The 12933-nt window shown below is 50.2% G+C and overlaps 1 pseudogene; it reads right to left on the reverse strand.

Annotated features, from left to right (window-relative positions):
* Positions 1 to 284: 284 nt before the first annotated feature.
* Positions 285 to 8739, reverse strand: LOC110343229 (annotated as a pseudogene).
* Between the last annotated feature and the right edge of the window lie 4194 nt (positions 8740 to 12933).

A 12933-nucleotide genomic window follows, 5' to 3' on the forward strand; every position in this document is an offset into this window, starting at 1 on the left:
TCTTATCTGCATAGAGTTTTTCACAGCCACAGAATTTTTTTTTGAAGCATGATTTTGCAAACCATCACACTGTGCTTTTTAATTCATCAAGAACATTGGTTTCCCCCCAGAAACACACAGTGAGCCCCCTGCAAAATCAGAGAGTTAACAGGAGAGTATAAAGGAGGTGGAATTTCTCAAAGTGTCAAACTGTAGCAAATGATTAAAAGAAATCAAACCACATGTACCATAAGAGTTTAAATGCCATAAGACATTAATGTATGAAAGACGTTTATTTTTACAAAATTAATGGGATTAATTTTATTGTAAACTAGTGAATTGTCCAGAAAAATATTAAAGCTATCAAAAACCAGAAAACACTTCAGCTGAGGTAAAAATGTACACATAAACAAAACTATCATTTAAGGACGCAGAAGAGAAAGGCAGATGGCATTTTTTGAGGGCCGCACTGTTCCATGATGTTTGGAAGTAGCATCAGAATAAGTGATTCAATGACACGGTGAAGACTTCTGTAGCCAAAGGCTATAGCTATGTTCATGGAACTCTGCCCAGAATCTGTTTCAAATTTTGAGTCAACTTGATTTTCTAAGGGCATCTTTGCACATGTCACACGATTTCCATGGATGACACAGGTCCAAGGTGTCCCTCCCTCTGTTCCATCACACTCATTTACACCAACTCCACAACAAGCAGACTTTGACAATACCCATGTACAGGCCAATGACAGGGCACTTTCTAATCCTTTTCCTGAAAGTTGGGGATCTGCCGCATTCTGAAGCAGGAACTCTACCACAGCTGTGTTCCCGGGCGCCGTGGCCCACATCCCACATCCCATATCAGGGGAATAAATCCTTCATCACTGTGATTGATGACATTTTCTTTTCCATATGAGTAGGCAGGTGGAGCATTTCTCCCTGACTTGCCAACTAGGCAGACCAAATCTCCCCTGTGCTTGTCAGTTAAAGTATTTGACTGTTCTATGGGGGAGACATACTTTGTAGTGAGGGAGTATAGACACTTTTAGCCATTGAATAACACAGATGCTGCCTCCAGGTCAGAGTTAACGTGATCCTGAATATTTTTGCTATCTGCTTCATTAAATGAGCTCACACACTGAGAACAAACATTCATATCAAATCGGTTTGACAATATGGATGCCATTCCCATGGCAACATCCTGTGCTGATAACTCTTCTGAGTTTGGGCCCAGCGGGTGCTTTATTTTGAAGTCTGGTTGGGACACTGTTCCATGATTGGCTGGGATGCTCTTCCATGATCAACTGGGCCCCAACGTCAGGATTCATGATGTAGCCATGGTTTCAATAATTAAAACATGTCTTCATGGTTTCCTCTTGGTTTTTCACGGACGTTCTCCGGTGTATTATTGGGATTGTAATATAAAAGTGTCTGCCACAGCTCAGGCAAGGGGAGAGAGTCTCAATGCAGGCTGAGGGCACCAACCCAAGGAAAGCTGATCACAGGGCTTCGCTTGCTTTCTAAATCTTATGATTGTCCTCGGAGAGGAGAAAGTTGCTATAAAAAATGAAAGAGATATATTAATACCTAAGGGCTTAGGGGGAAACTTGGTGTTAGTTTAACTCCCAAGACTCCACAAGGAAGACCCAGGGAAAGACTCTGAGCAGTAGTCGAGAGGACACCTGAGCTGGCCTAACACCTGTAGTCAGATTGATGAACACCCCAACTGTCAGCATCCACCTCATCCAGCAATGGATGGAACCAGACAGAATGGCAAACAAGCTCCAGACTCTGGGACTCCAGTCACAGACAGAGAGGAGGGAACACATGAGCAAGGGAGGCTAAAATCACGATGCAGAAATCTACAGGGACAGTTGAACCAAGCTCGTGGAAACTCATGACCTCTAGATCTACAACTGTGGAGATTCCAGGGGACTGACGTAGGCTTTCTGTATGTGGGAGCCAGTTCTGAATCTTGGACTATCAGAGGGGCTGCTGGCAGCAGGACCAGGATGCAATCCTGGTACAAGAGCTATCTTGCTGGAGCCCATTCCTCATGATGGCATGTCAGGCTCAACCTTAATGCACGGAGAAAGGCCTGGCCCTGCCCTAACCTATGGTTCCAGGCTGTGTTGAGCCCTCATGGGAACATTTACCTGTGAGGAAGCATACACTGGGCATGGGCTGGGGCATGTGAGGTGGGGTGGGAGGACATGATGGGGGTGTGGGGTGGTAGGGGGAACTGTGGGTGGAATTTACAATGACATTTAATTTTTTTATTGAAAAGCCTCACAAGCCACAGGTGTCATGTTGGGTGTTTCCACTTTGTGACCTCAGGGTGAACTCACTCTCCAGAAGTAGCAGTTCCTGGGACACGGGATCATCCAGCAAGTGACATGGCCATGTAGACCTCAGGGGAGGCTCCGGGCCATTCAGGGTCAGGTGTAGGTCCTCAAGCCTGGCCTGCTTCAAGCATGGAAGTCACTCATTTTTTTTTCTCTTGCGGAAACAACTCAGAATTTCTGCAAAGACAAGACAACTTCCAGTGACTTCTTCTTGTTTCCCTGTGCCAGAAGCCGATGCTCTCAGTGTTGGTATACTTTTAATTCTCTTGTATGTATACTTTTAACCTGAGCATCACAAATGCTTACATATTACCACACAGGACACTAAAGGCATGCAAGGATTTCAGGCTCACATGTTCCCAGGTTGTCTGTAAAGCCAGAGAGCAGGGCTAAGGAGGGAGGAGGGTAGAGAGAACAGGAATTGGAGGCTTCTTCTACATCAGACACCCCAGCTGCCCTGCAGGCCACTGACACCCCATTTGAGAAGCTCACAGCTGTCTGGGATCTCTAGGCAACAGAAAGCATTAGTAGTCAGGTGGTCAATGGCTCCCTCTCTGTTGGGCCAGAAGAAGTGGGGTGCTTCCCTGTTGAGCGCTTTCATCAGCCAACTCAGATCTATAGGAGAAGGCAAGCACCTATGAGAAATTTAGAAATATGCAACACTCTGCTTTGGGAAAGCATGGATTGCTGCCCTGGAGAGGAATCCTAATCTCACTGCTTCACATCCCTGGAGAATATGGGGCTCCCCAAGGACCAGCTCACAGATACAGCCTCCTTATGTGTGTGTCTCCATGGCTAATATTCCAGAGAATGTCAGCTGAGCAGGATATAGGTGAGCCCTGGACCAGTTCAGGAAACAAATGAGGTGTGGTTTAGCTGCTGCGTGCAATGAGTGGAATTAGTGCCAGGCTCACCTGAAAATGCCAAGGGCATGATGATGGAAACTGAGAAGACTTCCACAGGGAAGGTCATCCTGGGATCATATTCCCTAGGTCTGGGTTTACCAGGAAACTGCAAGGCAGATAAGCAAAGCCTGCCACCCTAGCTGTGCAGTGAGATCTGGGTCACCCTAGGGTACACAAAGGGAGAGAGGCATCAGAGGTGACCCAGGTCTGGACTGTGTGCCAAGGCATTGTCTGATGGGAATTCTCTTTTTAAACAAAGTCGGGGCATGGGACAGATGCTGGTTCTGGGGCATTTCCAGTAGGCTTCAAAGTGGCTGTTTCCTGTGAGTCCTGACTGGCTGGTGTGAGGCCCAGGGTGCTCACCCTCAGGAGAGGCCTTATTCCTGCTTGTTTTCCTTTCCCTCCCAAGGACATGGGGTATGGTGACTCAGTCACAGACAGGCACAGTCTCAGTGTCTGGAGTCACACAGCCTAGACTGGTTCAGGCATATGGACGCCTGTTCTACAGGGCCCCACAGCTGACTTCATGCGGCTTGTGGGCTCTTTTCTCTCTCGATCTAGTGCTCATTCTTTGTGCAGTGTTTAGTTTTACTTTGTCACTGTCACATAAAACAGATGCAGGTTTTCCCCAGAAATTCTGTTCTTCCTGGAGTGTTCTCCCCTAAGATTCAAGAGGGAGGATAACAGTCTCAGATTTCTTTTCTGGAATTAGGAACTGCAACTCCTAATCCTAGGGATGTTCCCGACTAAATAGAGACAGGTGAGAACACTTGGGATCTTACCCATGTCTCACAGTTCTGGAAAGTATGGCGAGCCATGCCGACACAGGAGAGGGGAAAGCCTCAGGAATGCACATAGTGGCATCTGTGGAGAGGCCGTTCCCTAGGTGGCAGGAAGAGAGAATCAATGGTAGGACCTGGTATGCTCCAAGAGGAAAGAGTGCAGTGCAAATGTGGGATGGACAGATGCAACTTTACCATCCCTAGGAGCTTACACTGGTGAAAGAGCAATGGTGTGCTGGCATGGGAAAGACTGTCTTGTAAAGTCTGCCTTTTACGGAGAGATTGAGACATGGAACCCGCTTGTGGGCCAGGGAACTGAAGGAAAGTCCGTCTTACAGAGATTGTCCAAGTTAGTGTTGTTTTTTTTTGTTTGTTTGTTTTGGTTTTTGCTTTTGTCTTTGTTTTTGTTGAGACAGGGTCTCTCTCTATTGCTTTGATGGCTGTCCTGGCACTCACTCTGTAGATGGGGCTATCCTGGAACTCACAGACCCACCGGGCTCTGCCTCCCAAGTGCTAGGATTAAAGGCATGCACCACCACCACCCCGCTGATGTTGTTTTCCTGAAAGTAATGTATCCATGTGTACTACTTTTTAACTTTCATAGCTCAAGGAGCTTCCAGCTGATTCAGTTAAACCTGCAGAGATGATGAGTCTATGTCTAGAATGATGTTGTGTCAGGGATGGAAAACTGTTTGGGGAAGCATAAAAGGGAATAATGAGGGCTTCTCTATTGGCTTAGATGTATTTCTTCACATATAATGCAATTATCAAATGTCAAAAATAGGAGCCAATAATAAAACTGGTCATGTGTCTCTGGTGTTAAAAAAAACTCTAGTTAAAGTAATAAAAAAGGACGGCTCAAGCTATTGGGGCCACTTGAGTGCAACCCACCTGTGATCAGATTTCTTCCTTGCATCGATGCCTCTTCCCCAGCAGTCCAGAACACACTTGTCCTCCCAATACTGGCAATTTAGAAGCATGGCATGTGACTCTATCCAGATGCCTGTCCCACACCTGGATGGCACTAGATAAGGAAGGACTAAGTGATCATGACAGACTACGAACACCCTCATGGAGGGCCTCACCCTCCCTGGGGAAATGAGGGGATATTGGGGGGGTTGTTGTGAGGGCGCAGGAGGAGGGGAGGGAAAGGGAGAGGGAAATGGAATTGACATGTGAAGCAACCTTGTTTCTAATTTAAATTTACATTTAAAAAGAAAAGAAAAGAAAGGGCTATGTGATCATCTTACACGACATATCCAGCAAGAGGGCCAGGGTTGGGCATAAGCAGCCATGTTTCCTGCCTCCTAGGCCTCACCCATGAGCCCTGGATCACATTCCTGAGCAGGCTCTTGCAGAGGCTGGCTGTGCCGGGCATTGGTGACCCAGGCTTTTAAATCCGGGACTCTAGAGCAGAGGAAGAGGCAGAGGCAGTGCTAGGCAGATCACTGTGAGTTCGAGGCCAGCCTGCTCTACAAAGCAATTTCCAGGACAGCCAAGGCTACACAGAGAAACCCTGTCTCAAAATAAATAAATAAATAAAAAGCAATGCTGGCAGCAGAGAGGCAGAGATGTCTGACATGGAACTGTGACTGGGGTCGCCTCTTGTGCTCTTTTCACAGAGAAACCCTTTCTCACAAGCCCCACAACACCAAACTTTCCCTCCCCACATTCCCCCAGTCCCCCCTTCTATCCCTATCCCCAATCCACACCTCCTCTCTTTCTGCTCAGGAAGGGGCAGGATTCGCTACAGATCCTAAGCCCTGAGAATGCTGGGGGACCGTCCCTCTACAGATTATAGACATTTTCCCACACTGAGGTCTGAGAACACTGCCGAGGGTCACTTGTGCCGGGGGAGTGCTCCAGGACTGGGCAGCACTGTCAGCCCTCTTCCTCTGAGCTATTCAGACCCCAGTGTGATAGCATCAGAAGCCAGGGCCTCCGGGTGGGCCATCCTACCTGCATCTAAAGATGATGCCCTTGGCGATCTTCAGCTCTCAGTGGAGCCTGAGGAAATCATGGGAAGGACCATCTGAGTCTTGTCTTCTGTTCCGTAGAGAAGCTCTGAGTGGCTCCTGTCACCAGCCCTTCTCACAGTGACACCTTGACCTGTCTTCCCGGAGATAGGCCTATGTGGATTTCTAAGTGATCCCTAGAAAAAGGAATCCCAACACGGCAGGCCGGTGGAACCCTGACCAATTATTAGATGGACCCACTTTCTACCTTGTCTTCTTGGAATCAGAGAGCACTTGAACTTGAACAGGATTTCAGTTTCACAGAGCCTCGGGGGTCTGCCTCTTGCTTTCTCGTGGAATCCAGAGCTTGTATTTGATTCCTTTTCCCATTGCTCCAAACCTCCTCACTGAGCGCAGGGCACAGGAGCAGACAAGACCTATGAGGAGATGTGCTGTGTTTATTGGTGAATGCAGGGATAATAGCCAGGAGAACCAACATGGGTCAAGATCACCCTGGAAATCCAAACCCTGGCTTTCTGGACTCCAGGTTCTACAGAAGCTGTTTTGATTCTGACAAGAAAGGAATGGAAAAGGTCCCAACACAGAATTAACTAAACAGCTCGAACACTGGAGCTTCCAGGTTGGGACCACAATGTGACGGCACCTGCTCTGAGCTTTAGTTTATTCTCATCCCTAAGTAAGGATGAAAGTTCCTGCCTTGATCTCCTCACAGGTAAATAAGAACACCCTTAGGCAAGGGTTCTAAGTGTGAGTAACCATGGCCTAAACTGTTACATACTTACTGTTACAGCCACAGAAAGTTCTGGTAAAATGAGCTAGGCCTAAAGAACAGGCGCAGTTACCTGGGATGCTAAGACTCAATAAGATCTAAATTAGACAGAAGGCTAAGGCAAGAGGTTGAGCATTCCCCAAATCAACAACCAAGGCAATTCTGAGGGGCACAGAAGGTCTTCTTGTCTGACTGGCATCCAAGGGCGGAGAAGAGCACACACGCGGGCCCAGTTCAAGACTCCCACTTGCCAGAGCAGCCCCCAAATTCTCCAATAAGTGAGACATGTCCATCACGTTCTCCACCTGTAGAAAAGTTCAGGGGATGAGCAAGAAAATCCACTCCCTGTGACCTTCAAAGTGGTTGGAGAGAATGACTTCATAGGGTTATCCTGCAGCCTTCACATGCTAGGCACAGCACACAGATGCTGCACAAGGAGCACACATCACACACACGGAAAAGACAGGAGAGGACACGAGAGGAGGAGAGGAGAGGAGAGGAGAGGGAAGGGGAGGGGAGAGGAGAGAAGGGGAGGAGAGTGAGAGGGAGAGGAGAGGAGAGGAGGAGAGGAGAAGAGGAGAAGAGGAGAGTGGAGGGGAGAGGAGAGAAGAGGAGAGGAGAGGGACAGGACAGGACAGGACAGGACAGGACAGGACAGGACAGGACAGGAGAGGGACAGGAGGGGAGAGGAGAGGAGAGGAGAGGAGAGGAGAGGAGAGGAGAGGGACAGGAGAGGAGAGGAGAGGAGAGGAGAGGGACAGGAGAGGAGAGGAGAGGAGAGGAGAGGAGAGGAGAGGAGAGGAGAGGAGAGGAGAGGAGAGGAGAGGAGAGGAGAGGAGAGGAGAGGGACAGGAGAGGAGAGAAGGGGAGGAGAGACAAGTAAATAAATGAGACATTCACAAATAAGGTGAAATGCTCGACAAGGCGTCCTAGGCTCTCAAAGCTCAGGCCAAGGTTGGAGGGAACATACCTACCAAGATGGAGCTGAAATCCACTGACTCTGCTAAGTCCAGGCTGGTTCAGGCTAGTAGGAGGAGTGTGGACTGAAAGTCCTTAAGCGTTGGCGGAAGGACGGGCATCACAACTTGAGATGAGCCTGGCAGAGGTGGAAGGCGAAGAGAGCATTGGTCTGAGCTCAGCACAGTCCTCTGGGACACAGTCCATGTCAGGAAGCATCAGGCCGGGATACAGTGGGGACGTCCCAGTGATGTCAGCTGAGTACAGACAGAGTCCGTTATTCTGGGGGAGACGCTGAGAGACAAGAGAGGACAGACTGCTGGGTGTCAGCTTTGAACCAAGTAAGGCAAAGAGGCTGAAGCCTCAGGTCATGGAGCTGAAAGTTTTCAGTGTTGGGACCCCTGGCTTCTACTGGGGACAATGGTGCAGCTTATTCTGAACCGTACACTTGTGCAGCTGAGAGTGACCTGGGATTAAGGACAAGGAAGGACCTTCTGTTGATTGTGGCGATAACCTCTGATGTCCCCATCAGGGATGCCTCAGGGGGCTTGTCTGCTTTGCGGAAGGTCACACTCACCCACAGCTGCTGACATCTACAATGAACATGACAGCAGTCAGAGAAGAAGGGATTTGTGTCTGCCCTTCCTACCGGAACCTCTCAAGTCTCATTTTCAGAGTAGAAAGAAAAGTCCTAGAGAGTGACAGGTGTCCTCAAGGTGACAATGTCAGAGTGGGACAGAAAGGAGCTTCAGGGGCTGAGGGACCACCCAGGTCGGGGAGGACTGCCTGGTGACGCGTACCTGGGATGGTCACTGCCTCTGAAAGTCCTGCAGCTGTTTGTAAGAACGATGGGACAGCACCGTAGGCACGAGGCTTCTTACTGCTGGAGGTCCACCATTGCCACCCGGTCAGGCTGCCTTCTGGCTCCCGTCTTTGTCACTGTTTGGGCCCCTCATCCACCTTTCCCATCACCAGCAAAATAGGAGTGCATATTACGGACCATTGGCCATTTTGGAGATGCCAACACTACCAGGGCCTGAGAGCCAAGAGAGAGTTGAGACCAGCATGTCATCAAAAGTAAACTTGCAAGTAATTCTCTTTCCCTGCCCACACACTTCACTATCGCAGAGAGACGTCATGTGCGCTCATCCATGCTGGCGGCCTGTCTCATGGCAGCGCTCGAGGCCCTCTGTCTCATCCCTCCTTCCTCCCAGGCTGGCCCAGCACTGCTCTCCTCACGGGGAGTCTCCTCTCACTCCCTGTGCTGTCATGCATCCCCTCAGGTCCATCCCCCTGTGGAACTGTTTTCACGAGGACTCACCTCGCCTCCTTTGTCTTCCCGATTATCCTGGACTCTGCCCGTTCCAGCCCCTGGTGGGCAGCTGGACCATCAGACTGACCGTCCTGGGATCCAGCACCCACTGAGGGCCTGGCGCATCGCCATGGCTACTGAATGTCAACTGCCGGAACAACAGCTCACAGCACTGCACGAAGGCAGCCCAGAGGGCCGCGTCAGGCCTCACACCCAGTCTTCACACTTTCTCCCTGTAGGTAAGAACGGGGTTGGGCCCGCAGAGGGAAGAGTTACCACCATGATGCTGCAGGAGGACTGGAGCAGGCCCAGCCCAGGTTTGAGAGACAGGCTGCAGGAGTAGATCTGAGAGCCCGGCTTTCCAGACGTCCCACATCTGGAGCAATATCCTGAGAGAACACAGAGACAGTGGTCACAGGGCCACCACTGAAGTATCTGGAGAGGGCCTCCTCCAGGCTCTTCAGGTCTGGAAGACAGAGAGTGAAAGCTGAAGGAAATTCAGGGACAAAGTTATTGATGTCCTGGTCACAGAGCAGGCACTAGGAGGATATCAGTGTAGAAAGTAGGTCTGAAGAGAGGATCAGTGGTTTCAGGATCCTGTTCCCAGGTAGTTTGGCCTCACGTCTTTCCATCCAACCTACCAGTGTCAGAGTCCTTGTCTCAGTGTCACCATAGAGACAGAAGCTCCCATAAGGGGATGCTGGGGTGGTTTTGTATTGAGACAGGCACATCAGGATGTCACCTCGAAGGGCAGAACGGCCTTGCCAACAGGACCGAGTGTTGGCACAAGGGCTTCTGCGTTAGATGGTGACAATGACCCAGCCCAGCCCATACTGCAGCCGCAACTCCACCTTCCATAGGCTTGACATGCCTTGGATGTCCATAAAGACTTGTGAGGGCACAGGGGTCCAGATTGCTGTCCCAACTTGTGTCTCCATGACTGGATCAGGGTTCTAGAGTGACCCTGGGAAGTGATTGTGCTCTGGGTGATTGGAGGTAGAATGCATGGAGGAAGGGAGAGAAAAAAGACCAGCATTAGTGTCCCATGACTAGGGTATTATTTTGGTCTTGGGATGCAGGCCTTGAAGACTTGCTCTTCTTCAGAAGCTCTGGCTGGTTTTCACAGTGCCCACTCTTCTTGAGAATGGAGTTAGCGCCCTGCAGAGAATCCCGTGTCACTGCAATCACATTGCCTTCTTGGTGTCCCGTGGAGTTGACATGCAGCATGACCTAGGGAGCCTTCAGAATCTCACCTATGGATGCTGCTGTCCAGAGCTGGCTGATGCTCCACACTTTTCTGACAGGAAACTTGTAAGAGCCGTTGCCTCTGCCTGTCCCTCTGACCTGCAGGGAGACCTTGAGGTGACCCCTTTGAGGCTTGTCCATAGTCCCTCTTCCAGGTACCATCTAGAATCACAGTAGATTCCCTCAGGAAGTTTGTTCCTTATGCCCAGCAGCACAACATCCCTTCTCCATTCCTTGCTCAGATTCTACTTGGAGCATCCAAGCCAGTCTTGTTCTAGTCAGCCATGAGCCTCATCAGTAATGGACCACTGGCCTGGGTAATCAGAGGCCCCACAATTGCAAAGTCAATGGCAAGGAAATGCAGGACGTAGGTCACATGGTTGCCCTCTGGCCAATCAGGGGAGCTCTTCTTCCAGGCTCCTCAGATGTGGCAGACTGGGAGCTGGGAAACTGAAGAATTCTTAGTAAGAAACCATTGCCCTTTGTGGGTCTGTTCCTGGAATGCCACTGTGGAGAGTCCTGGGATACAGCAAACATGTCGTCCAGACTGGACACGCATGGACACAGGCACTGGGTATCCTGCTCAGCATGCCCCGGGCCTCCACACTGTGAGGTCATCAGGCTGTCGAGGGCTGATCACACTGACAGTCCACTTCAACTGCAGAGAGGCACGCACTGAAGTGTCCCCTTGGGCTTTGGCCGTAGTCACCCTGCCAGGCATTGGATCCCCAAGCATTCTTCGTACTTGGTCATCTGCTCCCTATGGACAATGGCTTTCGAAGCACCATGAACTGAGGGAAGTCGTCAGCAGCATCCCGGCTGAGGCACAGGGTAAGACACGCATCTCCAGATTTCTCACTTTGAAGAAGTAACCAGTGCACCTGAGAAGTCTAGACCTCTGCCCGGGTGACCCTTGGTCCAGTCCCACCTTCAGAGGAATTCTAAGTCTAGACCCTGAAATGAATGTGACCCATGTCGCTCTGAGCACTGCCCGACCAACAAAGACAAGGAGCACACCCTTGTTTACCTCTATACTACACATGGTAGTGTTGGCGATCATGACTTAGAGATGGGCCCTTCTGTCCTGCAGACAGAGACCCACAGCCTGCCACGTCGCTGCATGCACCAGGAGCTGCAAGGGAGAATTGAGGGGATGGAAGGCCATGGATGAGAAGGACAGAGAGTCCCAACCACCTTGAACATAAACCAGCTCATATCTTCCTGTGGCTGTGACCCTGAACAGGAGCATCCTGAAGGAAGTAGTGGGAACAGACTGAAGGAAGATTTGCCCGTGATACCGGCCACAGGGGGCAAAGTGCTCAGAAAGAGGACCACAGAGGGTGCAGCACTATAGGCCATTCCCATGGTCGTGGGTAAACACGGCACTCTCCACGGTCAGGCATAGCTGTCCAGAAAAGACAAGATTGCACCAGAGAACACTGTGTCCTTCTAAGCTAATAGATGATCACGAGGTCTTCACTGATGGGGAGAAAAGCCTGAGGCAGTAATAGATGCCGCTGGTCTGGTGTGGTCTCGAGGATTCAGAGAGGTCCAGCTACTCCATGCACTGCTTCTGTGGACTGGTGACCTCACTCGACATCCCCTATGGAGAAGGAGCTTCACCCACAGGTTCCACACAGCAGGGAGCACATTAATTAATGAAGTGGGGGGCGGCTCTGCAAACTGACACTGTGTGAGAATGTTCAGGACAAAGGGTTCACATCCCTGGGGTTCAAAGACTGAAGAGTAGCAGGCTCACCCATGGAGATCTGAAAGATGTCTGCATGAAACATGGCACACAAGGATCCCTCCGTACCTGTCAGTGCATCTACTCATTCCTAGAACCACTGCTAGTTTGGGGCTGGGACAGAGGGAACCTGGAGAAGGTGGTGAGACAGCGTCATAGCCCTTCCTGTCGTTCTGACCTGATCTTCCATTTCAAGACTGGACACTGTCTTTCTGGTCATCTGCTCCCTGTGGACATCTGCTCCACATTCCCCCATCGCCCTCTCCGGCACCTGCTCTCATCACAGCCTTTTGCTGTCTGCTGCTACTTGAGTTGCATGGGATATTAACTAGTTATGTTGGAGCAGGAGAGCCCCCACAGGAGGTATGCCGTATTGCAACATTTAATCCAGCTGCTGTTGAAGTGCAACTGAACATCATGTAGGACCCACACACACACACACATTTGGTTTTTTTCTCACTCTTCCAATGAAAAGGCACAGTCAAGACAGAGAAAATAGAACACAAAGAAAACACTTACACTTTCGTGTCTGCTTGGCCAATTCCTCACTGGGCTCTGCCTCCTGCCTCTTTCATGGGAGCAACTCTGTTGTTGATCATAGGTTGAGTTTCTCTCTCTGAACTCGAGAAACAACAGAATCTTGACAGGCAAGCCCTGATTGTTTTGCCAAGTCTCCTGAAACACCCGATATTCTGAGGGGAAGATTCCGTGTCAGGATGCAGCCCAGATGGCAGGGGCATCTTCTCTTCCATTATGCTGTTGCCCACACATGGGGCAGCCGCAGTTCTAGATAGAGGGGCATGGCTACAAGTGGGGGTCACCCTCTGCGGGCAACATTGAGGATGGGAGGAACTTTTGGTCAATTTTCTCCCTAATGGTGTCAGGTTCTGTTGTGAAGGCTGAGTGTGGAGGGAGACAAA

Source organism: Mesocricetus auratus, unplaced genomic scaffold, assembly GCF_017639785.1.
Source record: "Mesocricetus auratus isolate SY011 unplaced genomic scaffold, BCM_Maur_2.0 Super-Scaffold_100010, whole genome shotgun sequence".
NCBI classification, from domain to species: domain Eukaryota; kingdom Metazoa; phylum Chordata; class Mammalia; order Rodentia; family Cricetidae; genus Mesocricetus; species Mesocricetus auratus.